This window comes from Salmo trutta, chromosome 21, assembly GCF_901001165.1.
Source record: "Salmo trutta chromosome 21, fSalTru1.1, whole genome shotgun sequence".
NCBI lineage: Eukaryota > Metazoa > Chordata > Actinopteri > Salmoniformes > Salmonidae > Salmo > Salmo trutta.
In genome coordinates, this window is record NC_042977.1 from 11,420,027 (window position 1) to 11,435,555 (window position 15,529).

At 42.1% G+C, this 15,529-nt stretch overlaps 1 long non-coding RNA gene across 4 annotated transcripts; it reads right to left on the bottom strand.

Annotated features, from left to right (window-relative positions):
• Nucleotides 1-2,336: 2,336 nt before the first annotated feature.
• Nucleotides 2,337-7,473, bottom strand: LOC115156679 (uncharacterized). Of its 4 annotated transcripts, XR_003868307.1 has the most exons (7): nt 5,990-7,473; nt 5,137-5,882; nt 4,746-4,915; nt 4,395-4,525; nt 3,982-4,050; nt 3,813-3,837; nt 2,337-3,160 (listed from the first exon to the last, which is right to left on the bottom strand). It is a non-coding gene; the product is annotated as an uncharacterized LOC115156679 (long non-coding RNA). The 4 variants fall into 4 exon arrangements; XR_003868305.1 differs by having other exon boundaries at nt 2,337-3,837; XR_003868306.1 differs by having other exon boundaries at nt 2,337-4,050; nt 6,066-7,473.
• Between the last annotated feature and the right edge of the window lie 8,056 nt (nt 7,474-15,529).

Below are 15,529 nucleotides of genomic sequence, written 5' to 3' on the forward strand. Positions count from 1 at the left end.
ATAAAGAATGATTGGAAATCAATCAAAACAACAGTACATCATTATACATGTTATTCATGGAGCACATCTGATTCTACAGCAAAATCTCAAAGTGATTTACATAAAGGTTAAGCATAAATGGAAGAGCTGAATGTCTGTTCCCAACGGCAAACAATCTCATAAAGAATGTGATTGGGATGTTTAGTACAGTGTCTGTTGAAACACTCGGCTCGGGTAATGCTAGCTAAAATATGTTGGAGACAGAGATCCACACTACTTGTGAAGGCGATGATTAGGATGATAGCAACGTCAATGAAGTGGAACTGGAAGTCTCCTAGGTTGCTGAGGATCTAGAAACAGAGAAGCAAAAGCCCTTAAAACTGATCTCAAACCAGCCGGTACCCTGTTTGTCAGTTCATCAAAGCTGCTAATCTGACCGGGGACCAGTACTCACAGAGTAGAGGAGTGTGACACTGAGGTACTGGATGATGCTGTACAGGGCTATGAACTTGAACAGACAGAAGCAGCTCGGCCCTTCCTGTGGAGAAACAACATGCCATCATTCAATCTGGTATTTGGTATTTGTTATTATATTAGGATCCCCATTAGCTGTTGCAAAAGCAGCAACTACTCTTCCTGGGGTCCACACAAAACATGAAAGGATGACATAATACAGAACATTAGACAAGAACTTCTCAAGGACAGAACTACATACATTTTTTTTAAAGGCACACGTAGCCTACATATCAATACATACACACAAACTATATAGGTCAAATAGGGGAGAGGCGTTGTGCCTCAAGGTGTTGCTTTATCTTTTTTTTGAAAGCAGGTTTACTGTTTATTTGAGCAATTTGAGATGGAAGGAAGTTCCATGCAATTAGGGCTCTATATAATACTGTACGCTTTCTTGAATTTGTTCTGGATTTGGGGACTGTGAAAAGACCCCTGGTGGCATGTCTGGTGGGATAAGTGTGTGTTGTCAGAGCTGTGTGTAAGTTGACTAAGCAAACAATTTGGGATTTTCAACACATTAATGTTTCTTATGAAAAGAAGAAGTGATGTAGTCAGTCTCTCCTCAACTCTTAGCCAAGAGAGACTGGTATGCATAGTATTTATATCAGCCCTCTGATTACAATTAAGAGCAAAATGTGCCGCTCTGTTCTGGGCCACCTGCAGCATAACTAGGTCTTTCCTTGCAGCACTGGACCACACGACTGGACAATAATCAAGATTAGACAAAGATAGAGCCTGCAGAACTTGCTTTTTCGAGTGTGGTGTCAAAAAAGCAGAGCATCTCTTTATTACGGCCAGACCTCTCCCCATCTTTACAACCATTGAATCTATATGTTTTGACCATGAGAGTTTACAATCTAAAGTAACGGCAAGTAATTTAGTCTCCTCAACTTGTTCAACAGCCACACCATTCATTACCAGATTCAGCTGAGGTCTAGAACTTAAGGAATGATTTGTACCAAATATAATGCTCTTAGTTTTAGAGATGTTCAGGACCAGTTTATTACTGGCCACCCATTCCAAAACAGACTGCAACTCTTTGTTAAGGGTTTCAGTGACTTCATTAGCTGTGGTTGCTGATGCGTATTTGGCTGAATCATCAGCATACATGGGCACATATGCTTTGTTTAATGCCAGTGGAAGGTCATTGGTAAAAATAGAATAGAGTAGAGGGCCTAGAGAGCTGCCCTGCGGTACACCACACTTTATATGTTTGATATTAGAGAAGCTTCCATTAAAGAAACCCCTTTGAGTTCTATTAGATCGATAGCTCTGAATCCATGATATGGCAGAGGTTGAAAAGCCATAACACATACGTTTTTTCAACAACAGGTTATGGTCAATAATATCAAAGACTGCACTGAACTCTAACAGTAGAGCTCCCACAATCTTCTTATTATCAATTTCTTTCAACCAATCATCAGTCATTTGTGTCAGTGCAGTACATGTTGAGTGCCCTTCTCTATAAGCATGCTGAAAGTCTGTTGTTTATTTGTTTACAGAGAAATAGCATTGTATTTGGTCCAACAAATCTTTTCCAACAGTTTGCTAAGAGCTGGCAGCAAGCTTATAGGTCTGCTGTCAGAACCAGTAAAGGCCGCTTTACCACTCTTGGGTAGCGGAATTACTTTGGCTTCCCTCCAGGCCTGAGGACAAAGACTTTCCTCTAGGCTCAGATAAAAAAATATGACAGATAGGAGTGGCTATAGTCAGCTATATATATATAGTCAGCTACCATCCTCAGTAGGTTGTCAATGCCAGGAGGCCTGTCATTATTGATCGATAACAATAATTTTTCCACCTCTCCCACACTAACTTTACAAAATTCAAACTTGCAATGCTTTTTTTTCATTATTTGTTTTTTTTTATGCATGAATACAATTGCTCACCGTTGAATACAATTGCTCACAATTGTTCTGGCAACTCTGGATGAGACTACTTTGATGCAGTACTTCAAATACCTCAACAGATACATTTATTCCACAGGCAGATATTTAACTGGTACTTACCTATAGTTTATTCACATTGTTATACAGTTGCGGTGAAATATATTGGCAACCTTGCACTTTACAATGGAGTGCAATGTTCTGTTTTCTATTTTCAAAACTGGTTGAATGGCTATTTTTACTCTGTAGGCACCTGCAACTTACCACATGTGAGTTCAATTACACATAAACAAGAATCACTTGCCTCCCACCAAATTAATTTGAATTTTGAATCATTTAGTCTCGGCCATTTGTTTACTTAAATTGAAAAATGTTAATTTCAGTTTAGATATTTTTTTTCTTGGTCCTGTGCAGTTTGAAATCAAACAATTACATATGGGAACACCAAAAGTTTTCAATGTATTTTTTGTTGTTGTTGAAGAAATGGTGAATCGTGCAAGGTGGCATATATATTTGACCGCAGCGGCACCTAACGACTAACTGTTTAAGTATCGTTCAATATCATGTTGTTACCAAAATAAGTACATTATAACATCCCATGTAATTTGTACCAACTGTATAAGGACTGTAAAATAAAGTGATAGTTAACACGGTGGATGAGAGGGATGCTACAGTATCTAATGAGGTTGGGTACACAGGAGATGTTGGAGGTGAAGAGGGAGGTTGACCGAGGCACCCAGCGCTGACAAGGAGATCCCACTGTGAGCTGTCTTCAGAGCCTGGAGATAGCAGAGAAAGAAGGGAGGAGGAGGAGGAGGAGGGGAGGTCTCTCAATGCGCTCCAAAAAAATCCTTGGGACACTGGTTGTGGGTTCAATTCCCGTGGGGGACAGTTGAAAGTTAAGAGTCAGTTTGCATAACAATGTCTGAAAATAATACAGTTTATCGCAGAAATACAAGAGGAAGAATCTGTAATACATTACAAGAAAGAGAGGTCTGTTCCTAATAGTGCTGTCATGAAAATACTGCCCCCTTAAGGTTCTACTGACCAATGTCATACTGCTTGGCCTGAGTCTCTGCTAAATGACTAAAATGCTTGCGCTCAGTCAGTGAATAGCTGATCCTATGGTACGGACAGTGGCCCTGATCATATCAACACTAATCTGCATCTTCAAACATTATTTACAGTAATAATATATGCCATTTAACAGATGCTTTTATCCAAAGCAACGTAGAATCACGCATGCATACATTTTACGTAAGTATGGTCCCAGGAATTGAACCTACTATCCTGGCGATGCGAGCGCCATTCTCTACAAACTGAGCTACAGAGGACCATGTAATTGCAGTAAAACATGCTTTTATAGCATGAGATGAAAAGCACCCAGTGGATTTCTTAAAACATCATGAAAAACGACAACCCCATACTTACAGTCATTGGCGCCATCACAGTATAGCTGCAGAGAAAAAAAACACGGAGGCAATTAACGCCATGTGGCCAATGTAATACTGACTAACAGCTCCCAGTGAGCACGAGACGTTGAAAGGACGTCTTTTCAACCTCTTGTGCTCATATGGTTAGTGCTGAAGGGGAGACTCACTCAACACTCCACCAGCTGAGTCTTCTGGTCAGGAGCCATGCGGGCGAGTATTGTGGCCTGCAGTGCCAACTACAGAACCACCCAGAGAAGAAATTACCATCAAATAATGCTGTAATTACAGTATGACATAGGCTGTGTTTACACAGGCAGCTCAATTCTAATCTATTGCCCAATTATTGTCAAAAGAGCTGATCAGATTGGACAAAAGACCAATTAGTGTAAAAAGGTCAGAATTAGGCTGCCTGTGTAAACGCAGCCATATTGTCCATAAGGGTTTACTATCAAGGTCTCACAAACCCAGTCTACACAGGATGGTTATAGGAGGCACTAAACACTAGAATGTAGCAATTTAGTATGTGCTACAGTCCTTTCATTTCAGTTGTTCAAATAGAGGGATGGAATGTGGCACTGACCCTTTGGACCAAGTTAGGAAAGTGTTCTGTGACGACAGCGAAGGGCCTGCCACTCATGGCAAAGTGGTAGCGCTGCTCCTGCTGCGTGGGCAGCTCACCATAGCCCACGTGGCACACATCTTCAAGGCTGACTGGGGAACAATAGAGAAAAGTGGGGCGTGAACGGCCATGATGGATCACATACAGTGATCCATCACCTTTTTAAAATAACACACCTACTTTATATTTTATAATGGACTTCATGGATACATAAAGCAGTATCTTGTTTCCAAGGGAGACTTGCTTAATAAACTCAGATCATGTCTTCATAGAATAATTGAATATCAATCTACAATGCTATTTTTCCGTCACCTCAACGTGGTTGTCCACGCTGGGGGAGTGGTTCTCTGTATAGTGCCAATGGATCCGAGAAGGCTGGATGTCTTTGGGAGGTGTGGCGTCTGCTACGATGACCCTCTCATGAGGTGCTATCGTCCCACAGTCTCTGGCTACTGATACGGTTTAGAGCATATTATCACCTCCTGACCGAGAGAGGGAATAACAAGATGCTATACATTTTCATTGTTACCAGAGTTAGTCATAGCTAATTTAGTAATCCCAAATGACATAATAGCAGTTGCAGTACTGGTGGTTACTTCAGAGTCTTACCATCTGTATGGTAAGATTGGCACATGCTACAGTACATCAACCTCAACATGTTTTTACTGTGAGTGAAGACTGTGTATAAGATCGCCTTACTCACCAGTAACCATCACAGTGCGAATGTTTGCACGTCGTACGTCTTTTTAAAACCCCGGCAGTCTCTTCCTTCAGCTTGTTTGGCATGATTATGAGCCCAAGGAACTCCATCTTGGTCTCTATGAGATCCATGACAGGAATAGAAAACAGACAATACAACAACAACAACAAAAAGTATCCTAGGTAAAAGGAATCTAGCTAACTCAAGGTTACAAATGTCTTGAATCTTCCAACAGGAAATAAGATAGTTCTCATTGCTGTGATTGGTTCGGCACATTGCATTGTGTGGGCCGATCCAGACGAACAAGATCGACGACGACCACGTCCTCACATGTTCCTGCTTATAATCATCAAACGTCCACAAGTGTTTTCCATGTATCTTTGTATCAGATGTCAGGACACAGAATTCTAGGCTTCAGGAACTGACAATCCAATCTTGAACTAAACTGCTGAATTTCACTCTGTACCCAAAAGTAGCCAATGTCTCACTGTTCTCGTTGTTCAATTGGAAGTTGTATCAGTTTCATATCAACCAACGTCTGTAACGATGCATGCATTCGGAATTCAGAATGACTATATCATCTTGAGACTTGGCCTTTGAGCCATGCCTTTTAGCCATGTTTTACTACACAACGCTAGTGGCCTTGGCCAAACTCTCCTTGGCGAGGAGAGTTTGGCCTCCAGCTGGCAATGGGCCAGGGTTATGACTCTGAACCCCAGACTCCAGTGTCTCGGTAAAGCTCTCCGATACTAAAAGAAGAAAAAAGAAGAGTAAATATGGGTTACAGTCAGTTACCCTGAAATAATGTCTATTTCATTTTAAGTGTTTCCAAAGCCTGTCTTGAAAGTCCACATACAGGTTGGGTACTGGAATAGAAGTACATGTTCTGGCAAGCTGCTCCCTGGTAAGAGTTGGTAAGATAAGGGTCTCACTAATATGTGTCCTCTCTGCAGAGGCTGGCCACAACCTCTGGCGCCCCCTTGAGGTAGGTGTCCATGCCCTTCTCCCCAGCCACCGGACCACCACAGTCGTCCTCTGTAGAGCCGACGAGAAGGGGAACTGGCAAACAATCCCAATCTCATATGATGATTTAGGACAGACAGATAGCACACAGTCAGTCAAACATTATCCATTCAACCTATCCATTCACATACAAATCAATACTCCAGGAAAGAAAGGAATATGCTTTTGAAAAATGTCCTCAGACTTCTTACCGTCAGCTCAGACAGCTCCTGAAAAGTAAAGGAGAAAATAAGGTATGTAGACGTAGAGAGGTAAGAGTGAGCATACTATGGATACTTTACCATGTCCTGTGCTAGATTTACTTCCTGGTTGACCTTGGGGAGCACCTGCGTTGGGCATTATGGAATTGTAGAGGGCTGTCTCTTAGTCTGTGGGCTCCTCCAGAATCTATGAATCACAATCATTGGTGTTGAGCAACATCAGGGACCCCCTTGAAAACTGGCAGCCCCTTCTGACAGGCGAAAGGTGATTTAGACAGGTAGCCTGAATGCCAGTCTGCTTTAGCCATCTTGTTGCTATCTTGCCAAAGCAATGATGTAACATTGCTGAATGCAGAAACAGTCTGGCACATATGCTTATGGAAGGGATTGTGTTCTTGTCTTAGTATATAGCATTGTTAGCATGGCCAGGGTGAGAATTATGGGCGAGCCGGGGGGGGGCTCAGCTCCCCTGAATGAGACATTAGCTCCCCTAAATGTAACAAATGTCAAACTTTTGGGGTGCCTAAATAATGCTAATTTAACCATTCTCCTATTTGTTTAAAATGCAGTGGTAAATATTTTTTACAGTGGTAAATATGAAAATAAAAGCTTCCAAATGAAACGAACACCCCCACCACTCTGTCATGGTTTAAACCATTCCTTTATTTCTATGTGGCTACACAAACTGTCTCCCTGTCCGCAACGCTGTCCACTCAGTAGTGCTGAATTAGACCTCAGCTGAGCTCCTTAACGCATCGATTTTCCTTTGTACTTGCTCATTTTTGCTTTGATTTATCATTGTTTGCTTTTTGTTAGTCAGCTGTTTAAAGCGCTCATTGCTTTGTTTTTCAGGTGCATGCTGGTACTGGTGTTCTCCGTGGCCAGAAGAAGTTGACCATTTATTTAGCTTTATTATTTTCTATCAATGTTTGTTTTCTTTCCTGGATCAGCTGATGATGGTCGCCAATATCACTAGACAACTAGCCTACAGCAAGACACCAATCAATGCGCATCCAATCCATAACAGTAGGCCTATAGTTTACTTTCTCGATTAGAAGCATTTCATTTTGCAATGGCATAGGGAAAGGGAAAGGGGGATACCTAGTCAGTTGTCCAACTGAATGTATTCAACTGAAATGTGTCTTCCGCATTTAACCCAACCCCTCGGAAACAGAGAGGTGCGGAGGGCTGCCTTAATCGACCAACACGTCTTTGGCGCCCGGGGAACAGTGGGTTAACTGCCTTGCTCGGGGGCAGAACCACAGATTTTTACCTTGTCAGCTCGGGGATTCGATCCAGCAATAGGCCTACATTATTTTGGATTTGTGTGCCCGTGAGAACAGATTTCACGGTGAAACAAAATGAAATGTTATGTTGACATAGTTACACTTACAGTGCATTTTCTGAGATCTCCAAGATCCAGGAATTGTACAGGGTTTAAGTGCAATGTTGTAATTAAATCGTTAAATGCTTAATAATTACAAATAAGACTGTCGTAAATGTAATTCATGTAATGGACGAAAGGCAGTGTTTTATGTCACAGGATCTGTGAAGACTCCCGAGGGCTCCCGAGTAGCGCAGTGGTCTAAGGCACTGCATCTCAGTGCTAGAGGCATCACTACAGACCCTGGTTCGATCCTGGGCTGTATCACAACCGGCTGTGATTGGGAGGCCCATAGGAAGGCGCACAATTGGCCCAGTGTCGTCTGGTTTAGGGTTTGGCTGGGGTAGGCTGTCATTGTAAATAAGAATTTGTTTACGATGATGAATAAACAGACATAAAAAAGCATTCAACTCATGAATTATGGACAACTCATGGGCTAGGGTGTAAACATGTTTGGATTCAACTCCTGTATTATGTTGAATGTAGGCTACCTGTTCTGTATGTGTGTAAAATTGCCTCAGCTGAGAGGCAGTGGTGTAGGCATAGTAGAGGGTAAACGCTGTTTACCCACCTTTTTCAGAAAAATGCATTGAAAGTATAGGGTGCGTTCCTTTTTTCACCGCAACCGGCAATCAGACTTTACCCACCTAATTTTGTCCCAATCTATCACTGGCTACCGGTGGGCCTATTCGAAGTTCATGGTAATAGGCCTACACACACAGTTTCAGCCCTGTTTCAGGTGTAAAAAAAAGGTAAATCTGTCAGCAAGACGCATCACTTAATGTAGGCCTAATCAACGGCAATCGCCAAATGTTATTAGGCACACAGATGTCTATTTCCATTCATCAAAAGGCGCGAGTGTACATGCACTGCACTGTTTGGGTTATATTGGAGTGGACAAACATCATGACTGGTTGTGTTCATACCACATTAAATGGTCATTCATTTTTACCATTAAATTATGTCTGTATGATTAGGCCCATACATTTTTTTGAATATAGACCCCCCCCCCCCCCCGAATGTTACGGTGTAATTCGCACTCTGAGCATAGCTATAACAGAAAAGGATCCCACGGCTGCCACCATCTGTCAACATGCTTTGTGTTGTAGTCGTGACAGAAAAATATATGAAGTCAGGCAAACTTTATTGAGCAAAAACAATGCAAATTCAAGTCAGAACATTTCAGGTTCCTCTGTAATATCAGTATGTGTAACATCAATACTGCTACAGTAGTCATACAGAAACGGCGTTAGCATGTAGCTTTGTTAGCGTAGCTATAACAGAAAGTACTGTAGGTTACAATATCCACACAGGAACACCGACAACATTGAGAAAACATTGAGACAACTTTGAAACAGAATTTAGACTGACTGACCCAGCCTGTGGCGTTGAACATCTTTAGGTCCAGTGGGTCTCTGGAAAATTCTCCGTCTATCTTGGGAAGAGAAACGGAGGAAAAAGAGAATTAGGATGAAATTGTCTTTAGATGGTGATCTAACATCCGTTTGATGTTTTTCCCTGTAGGGGGCAGGAGCTAAGTAAACAAGTGCGAATTTGGGGTTTCTGACTGAATAATCCTCAAAGATAACTATGCCTTTTACATAGTGAGGTTACATGAGGGCACTAGGGACAGGGTGTAGTGAGAGGACTGGGGGAATCAAAGGAGCTGTGGTATTCATCGACTGACTTTATCATAGATCATTAATAACTCTCTCACTAAAGAACAAAGGAGGTTCACAGACAGCAGATAACTGATACATGGTAGAAGAGAACATCTCTCCTTAGCCATGGAGGCCATGAGCATAAAAACATGGACACATGACACAGCATAATCCCTCTCATTCTCACCTGCCATTTTCAACTCTCTGGATCCCCCAAAGGTCCAAACAATCTTCAATGAGAGTGCACCTACACACTCGTGTATCAATCTGATTGATGGATTGTGTTGTGCAGTAAGCAGGCTCAGGTGCAAATAGTGAGGGAAAAAAGTATTTGATCCCCTGCTGATTTTGTACGTTTGCCCACTGACAAAGAAATGATCAGTCTATAATTTTAATGGTAGGTTTATTTGAACAGTGAGAGACAGAATAACAACAAAAAAATCATGAAAAACGCATGTCAAAAATGTTATAAAATGATTTGCATTTTAATGAAGGAAATAAGTATTTGACCCCTCTGCAAAACATGACTTAGTACTTGGTGGCAAAACCCTTGTTGGGAATCACAGAGGTCAGACGTTTCTTGTAGTTGGCCACCAGGTTCGCACACATCTCAGGAGGGATTTTGTCCCACTCCTCTTTGCAGATCTTCTCCAAGTCATTAAGGTTTCGAGGCTGACGTTTGGCAACTTGAACCTTCAGCTCCCTCCACAGATTTTCTATGGGATTAAGGTCTGGAGACTGGCTAGGCCACTCCAGGACCTTAATGTGCTTCTTCTTGAGCCACTCCTTTGTTGCCTTGGCCGTGTGTTTTGGGTCATTGTCATGCTGGAATACCCATCCACGACCCATTTTCAATGCCCTGGCTGAGGGAAGGAGGTTCTCACCCAAGATTTGACGGTACATGGCCCTGTCCATTGTCCCTTTGATGCGGTGAAGTTGTCCTGTCCCCTTAGCAGAAAAACACCCCCAAAGCATAATGTTTCCACCTCCATGTTTGACGGTGGGGATGGTGTTTTTGGGATCATAGGCAGCATTCCTCCTCCTCCAAACACGGCGAGTTGAGTTGATGCCAAAGAGCTCCATTTTGGTCTCATCTGACCACAACACTTTCACCCAGTTGTCATCTGAATCATTCAGATGTTCATTGGCAAACTTCAAACGGACATGTATATGTGCTTTCTTGAGCAGGGGGACCTTGTGGGCGCTGCAGGATTTCAGTCCTTCAAGGCGTAGTGTGTTACCAATTGTTTTCTTGGTGACAATGGTCCCAGCTGCCTTGATATCATTGACAAGATCCTCCCGTGTAGTTCTGGGCTGATTCCTCACCGTTCTCATGATCATTGCAACTCCACGAGGTGAGATCTTGCATGGAGTCCCAGGCCGAGGGAGATTGACAGTTCTTTTGTGTTTCTTCCATTTGCGAATAATCGCACCAACTGTTGTCACCTTCTCACCAAGCTGCTTGGCGATGGTCTTGTAGCCCATTCCAGCCTTGTGTAGGTCTACAATCTTGTCCCTGACATCCTCGGAGAGCTCTTTGGTCTTGGCCATGGTGGAGAGTTTGGAATCTGGTTGATTGATTGCTTCTGTGGACAGGTGTCTTTTATACAAGTAACAAGATGAGATTAGGAGCACTCCCTTTAAGAGTGTGCTCCTAATCACAGCTCGTTACCTGTATAAAAGACACCTGGGAGCCAGAAATCTTTCTGATTGAGAGGGGGTCAAATACTTATTTCCCTCATTAAAATGCAAATCATTTTATAACATTTTTGACATGCGTTTTTCTGGATTTTTTGTTGTTGTTATTCTGTCTCTCACTGTTCAAATAAGCCTACCATTAAAATTATAGACTGATCATTTCTTTGTCAGTGGGCAAACGTACAAAATCAGCAGGGGATCAAATACATTTTTCCCTCACTGTAACTGTGGCTCCTTCCACCTTCAAAGAATAGGCAAGAGGGCCAACCATGGAGAATAGTAAGACACTTCATTATTTCTATAACTACGCTATATTGTTTGTCCTCATGTGTCTGTGCATGTTTTTGAGTATAAAGTACTCTGCAGCTATTTAGTGTGGACACCAGGTGAGGCCACACACAGATTCCTGTTGAACACTGTCTCTTTAACTACCTTATTTTCTGAATAACAGTCTTTCTCCTTCACTTCATCCCTCTCTCCCCTTCTCCCCAAATCCTCTAGGTTATATCAGCTGTGTCAGTGAACCCCTCCCGCATCTGAACTGGCTGACACATAGAGGGCACAGCATGATCAGAGGTGAGAGGTCACTTGGTCGGGTCAACAGGAAGTAGTATTAAAGAGATGCTTTACGTTGGTTTTTCTGTTATTCTGTCTCTCACTGTTCAAATAAACCTACCATTAAAATTATAAACTTATAATTTCTTTGTCAGTGGGCAAACGTACAAAATCAGCAGGGGATCAAATACTTTTTTCCCTCACTGTAGGTTCTGAACTAATATTTATACCAAATTTTTTAGGGTCCATACACAGATCAGCTACATATTCCTCTCAACTGTAAATTTGTTGCATGACTCGTTATGACGTTATAATTACTTACATTTGCTTCCATCCTAGTATTTTTGTCAGCCATCTTTGCTGAAGAATGTCACCAACGATGGGTCGCATAGTATCAAATTCGTCATGGGAACCACTCGATATGATTGGTCATCGCCCAGCGGTCGCCACTGGTGATTTCCATATAGTTTGGAAATGCTGAACTTTTTCACCTCCACCTGCCTACGCCACGTTCGCAATGCCCAACGGTCCCACGCCCTCTCTGCTTCTCACCGCTTTCCTTCCATTGAAAATGAATGGGAAGTGGTGTTTCACCGCGCGACACCGCATACGAGTGTACACAGGGTATAAGATCACCATGCGCAATGCCAAGTGTCGGCTGGAGTGTTGTAAAACTCGCCGCCATTGGACTCTGGAGCAGTGGAAACGCGTTCTCTAGAGTGATGAATCACGCTTCACCATCTGGCAGAATCTGTGTTCATACTGCCAACTGTAAAGTTTGGTGGAGGAGGAATAATGGTCTGGGGCTGTTTTTCATGGTTTGGGCTATGCCCCTTAGTTCCAATTAAGGGAAATCTTAACGTGACAGCATACAATGACATTCTAGACGATTCTGTGCTTCCAACTTTGTGGCAACTGTTTGGGGGAAAGACTTTTTCTGTTTTAGCATGACAATGCCCCCGTGCACAAAGCGAGGTCCGTACAGAAATGGTTTGTCGAGATCGGTGTGGAATTACTTGACTGGCCTGCACAGAGCCCTGACCTCAATTCCATGGAACACCTTTGGGATAAATTGGAACGTCATCTGCGAGCCAGGCCTAATTGCCCAACATCAGTGCCTGACCTCAGTAATGCTCTTGTGGCTGAATGGAAGCAAGTCCCTGCAGCAATGTTCCAACATCTAGTGGAAAGCCTTCCCATAAGAGTGGAGGCTGTTATAGCAGCAAAGGGGGGACCAACTCCATATTGAGACATGGATTATGTATGTGTACCATTCACAGGGTAAATGGGCAAGACAAAAAATTTAAGTGCCTTTGAAAGGGGTATGGTAGTAAGTGCCAGGCGCACCATTTTGTGTCAAGAACTGCGCTGCTGCTGGGTTATTCACGCTCAACAGTTTCCTGTGTGTATCAACAATTGTCCTCCACCCAAACGGCATCCAGACAACTTGACACAACTGTGGGAACCATTGGAGTCAACATTAGGAAGGTGTACTTAATGTTTTGTACACTCAGTGTATTTCCACACTATGATGTTGGAATAATACTGTGAAATTGTGAAAATGATAATAATGCCTTTTTAATATGAGAGCACTTTAAAAAGACTGCCAGAAATGTCTGCCTGTTTTTGGTGGGAGGGAGTTTTGACTTTCCATTGTGACATCACCATGCTGTAAATTAGTTAATACACCAATAAGAAAGAGAGTTCCAAACTTCTCTCCCAATAACATATCATTTTCAGTTTTTCCCTGCCCACTCAAACCACTTCTTAGCAAAATTCTTGCATGGGAAATTGCTCTTCGCTAAGCTATTTTTGTTTCTTTTCGACCCTTTTAATTTAAAACAATCACAGTAAAGTACTTAATTGTTAACCAGAAATGATTTGATATCGAGATAAAAACGGCTGCATTGGACCTTTAAGCATTTCTACAGATGGAGATTTACATCAGAAGCATTTTGAATTATATTTTAAGGCCATATTGTTTTTCAAGACGTTCAAACGCTCACAGATTACCAGCAAGGTCAGATAATAACCATAATGGCTCAATAGGGTTGAAATGCTTCAAGACTCATTAAAAGGTCAAGGATTCAAAGTTTCAAAGTAGAGGGAGGGATGGGGGGCAACAACAGGTAGGTCGCAAGGTGTGTGTGTGTGTGTTGTAAGTATATAGCCTACAACAGAAGGGGACTTTTAGCTAGTGGGGTTTTGGACGTTCACCTATAAATTACGTGAACATGCAACCTGGGCTTGACTGAGTGCAGTCTGATCACTGATCAAGAACCATGTCTACAGTCTACTTCTCTGATTTGATAAGAGGTGGACTTCTAAACTTTGTCACCAATAAAAGTAGTATCCGTAATGGTAGTATCAGTAATGTTAGTATTCTCTCATATGCTTTAGTGTAGTAGACTAACAATCTTGATGAAATGCTATTTTTCACCTATTGTACACCTGTCACTCTGCAAGAGGCAAAGTGTTTGTGATGAATGTTTAAAGATAAAATGTGACAAATAAAAAATATTCCATTTCACAACCCATTTAATCAAGTATTTCTTTGAAAGTACACACATGGTAAATACTGAGTTTACAGAATTATAATACTATTATACTATACTATTGTTACTTCATTACAGTAATATCCCGCCCCCACTCACCTTCAACTTATTGGCAATTCAAAAGTTATATGTGGCCTCTGGCCTCTTGCTGTCAGAAATCACTAATATTATTGTGGGTTAAAAGAGGTTTTCAGAATTTCACCGCACGCTCTCAAATGTATTCTACAACTTCAGTGACCTGGAAAGTGTCCAGCGAAGCCAGAGGTTTCACTCTGTCCATAACAAGCCCAATGCGTTTCTATGGCCTTACTTTTAGCTTGTCGCATGCCATCACGCCTTTCGGACAACAACTCCCATTGTTAGGGCAGAGACATGAGCATCTCGTCATTATATACAGATCTCTGAGGGTACTGACCGTCCGAAACTGGTTAATTCACAACCATTAAGGATGTGAGGTCATTAAATTTAGCGTAATTCATCCAGTGTTCTTACTCTTTCCTATCGGTGTCTAACCCTCTGTGAAAGTTTAAACTGTGCAAAGTAGCAGACCTCCAAGACTGGGTTTGCGTCATACATCACAATATGTTACATTTTCTGCATGGAATAATTCTGTTTTCTTGGTGGGGGGGGAAACATGTTCCAATTAATTCAGAAATCAGTTTTCCATTGCTTTACACTACCATATGCCTATCCAAGAAATGACTGTATTCTAATGACTTAAAATCGATTGTTACCAGGACAATGCATGGCAACAGAACATGTGTATTCCAAAAGTAACAGTCACCTTATGTAAATGAACATATTACACTCAGGTTGGAAACATTAACAAAATGGTAGCCTACCGTTTAAAAGCCTTGGGCCAGTCACCGAGAAGTCGTTGGTTCCAACCCCAATCCCTAAGGTGGAAAAATCTGCCCTTGAGCAAGGCAGTTAACCCCCAACAACTGCACCCTAGGCGCCGATGATGTGGACGTTGATTAAGGCAGCCCCCCACACCTCTCTGATTGAGAAGGGTTGGGTTAAATGCCTAAGACACATTTCAGTTGTTTGCATTCGCTTGTGCAACTGACTAGGTATCCCCCTTCCCTCAAAACTCTTAACTAATTTGTTAAATCTGACAATTTCATTTGTTCATTATATGTAGTAACTGGTATAAGGCCTAGTTGGTCCACCAATGAGACCAAGTAGTCTAGATCCTTTGATGACATGTGGAGGCTAAATTACATGCAATATTCGTTTTCGTATGAAGCATTAGATGGGACATAGTGAGTGTATCCCACCCTGCCCAACTCACATCTTCTGGTCTGGAATTTACTCCTC